Here is a 2401-nt window from a genome sequence, read left to right on the forward strand (position 1 = left end):
GGCGTATACAACTGCTAACAATTCTTTTTCTGTTTTGGCATAATTTACCTGTGCCCCATCTAGGGTCTTACTTGCATAGTATATGGCATGCATCTTTTTTTCCTTTCTTTGTCCTAATGATGAGTCATTTATTGCTTAATTTTATATGCTTTTTAGTTTAGTTTTAATTAGATTTAATTTTATTTTATATTAGTATTATTTTCTTTTTAGGATAGTTTACTTTAAATTGCATTTTATTTTATTTCAGGAATGAATATTGGATGGATTGAGTCTTGGAGCAAAAGAAAGGGACTTGGAGCCGATTGGATGCAAAAATATGAAGATGGAGAGACAAAAATATGTCTCCCCACAGTCAGAAGCTTGGCACGGCCCGTGCTAGCCTTGGCACGGCCGTGCCACCATCCAGAGTGCCTTTTGCTGCTTTTGCTTAGATTTTAAGCTACTCTATTTTTAGCCCAAATGTAATAGCTTAGATTTTCAGTCGAATGAATGCTATAAATAGAGTAGCCATCCATCACAAATATTCATCTTTACTTGGAATTCAATAAGTGACAATTGCTTTTCTAATTAAAGTTCTTTTCTTTTCCTTTATTTTCTTGTCATTTACTTTTATGCTTTCTCTCTTCTCCCCCATGTCTACGATGAACATGAGTGAGTAGACTTCTCCTTGTCTTGGGATTGTTGGATAAGTCTAAATGACATAATCCTAATCAAACAAAGCTCTAAGCCTTAATCTTATGTAACCCTAATTTCTTATCTAAATTCACCACTTTAACATGGATCAACCATTATCAAACTGTGGAAACGAAAGTGGAGGGTTTGATAATTGTTTATCCATTATTCCAAATATCAATTCATAAAACGAAAGTGGAGCTTTGATATTCGAACAAGTGAATTTAGACAAGGATTGCAAAGTCAGCGAAATAGGCTTTGCAATCTTTGAGACATATAGTTTCGATCTTCAAGGGAACTAATAACAATCAAGTCAGCAAAATAGGCTTGGTTGTTAGAAGAACCAAAATCTAATAGTAATCAAGTCAGCGAAATAGGCTTGGTTTCTAGAAGAACATAAGAGAAACTGTCTTGAGAAATTAGGTCTAACATAACATTATAAGCTTATAATTTTGGTTTGAGAAGGACTTATTATTTAGATGAAACCAACGATCCCAAGGCTCTTTTTATTATATTAATTTTCAACCGTTTGAAAAACCCAACTTACAATTCCTTTCTCCTCTAATCATTTCCAAAGGTTAATTAAATTAAACTACTCCTTGTCGGAACGATACTCTTTTCATACTACTTCGGTAAGACCGTGCACTTGCGGTTTTATCTCATCAAGTTTTTGGCGCCGCTACCGGGGAGTAAACTAATTTGATTAACTCTTTCTTGGTGATTAGAACTCTCTTTTCTTCCTCTTTTCTTCTACTTCTTTCTTTTATTACCACTATCTTCTTGGGTTCTCGGTTTCTTATGCGAAGAAGTAAAAGTCTCGGAGAATTTATTCCTGAGATCGAAAGATATTTGCATAAGAAAAAGAGAGAGGCACAAAATAATACTGCTATGGCTGAACGCACTCTCAAAGAGTATGCTACTCCTTCAACGGAAGAGCCACAAGCTATTATCGTGTACCCAACGGTTGAGGGTAATAACTTCGAGATCAAGCCTGCACTACTCAATTTGGTGCAGCAAAATCAGTTTTCTGGATCACCCACTGAGGATCCAAATCTCCATATTTCTTCCTTCCTTAGACTCAGTGGCACCATAAAAGAGAACCAAGAAGCCGTAAGACTTCATCTCTTTCCTTTTTCATTAAGGGATAGAGCTAGCGCTTGGTTCCATTCCCTAGAAGTCGGTTCCATCACTTCATGGGACGATATGAGGCGAGCATTCCTTGCCCGATTTTTCCCCCCATCTAAAACCGCTAAACTTAGAGATCAAATCACGCGGTTCAATCAAAAAGATGGGGAGTCTCTCTATGAAGCGTGGGAGCGTTTCAAGGAAATGCTTAGACTTTGTCCCCACCATGGCTTAGAAAAGTGGCTTATAGTCCACACGTTTTATAATGGCTTGTCATATACCACTAAGATGTTTGTTGATGCAACTGCAGGTGGAGCTCTAATGAACAAAAATTATACGGAGGCCTATGCCTTGATTGAAGACATGGCTCAGAATCATTACCAATGGACCAACGAGAGAGCCGTCACCGCTCCTACTCCCTCTAAGAAAGAGGCAGGTATCTACGAAGTCATACCTTCTTCTGCATCCCCTCCTTGTGAAATCTGTGGTATATCCGGTCATATCGGTGTTGATTGTCAGTTAGGTAATGCTGCCAATATTGAGCAACTAAATTACGCTCAATATCCTCAAGGTTCCTATGGACAGGCAGCAACACCTGGCTATA

At 37.9% G+C, this 2401-nt stretch overlaps 1 non-coding gene across 1 annotated transcript; it reads right to left on the bottom strand.

Moving 5' to 3' along the window:
- Positions 1-1923: 1923 nt before the first annotated feature.
- LOC120576221 (small nucleolar RNA R71) lies at positions 1924-2030 on the bottom strand. The gene has a single exon (XR_005642298.1). It is a non-coding gene; the product is annotated as a small nucleolar RNA R71 (small nucleolar RNA).
- Between the last annotated feature and the right edge of the window lie 371 nt (positions 2031-2401).

This window comes from Medicago truncatula, chromosome 6 (assembly GCF_003473485.1).
Source record: "Medicago truncatula cultivar Jemalong A17 chromosome 6, MtrunA17r5.0-ANR, whole genome shotgun sequence".
NCBI classification, from domain to species: Eukaryota; Viridiplantae; Streptophyta; class Magnoliopsida; order Fabales; family Fabaceae; genus Medicago; species Medicago truncatula.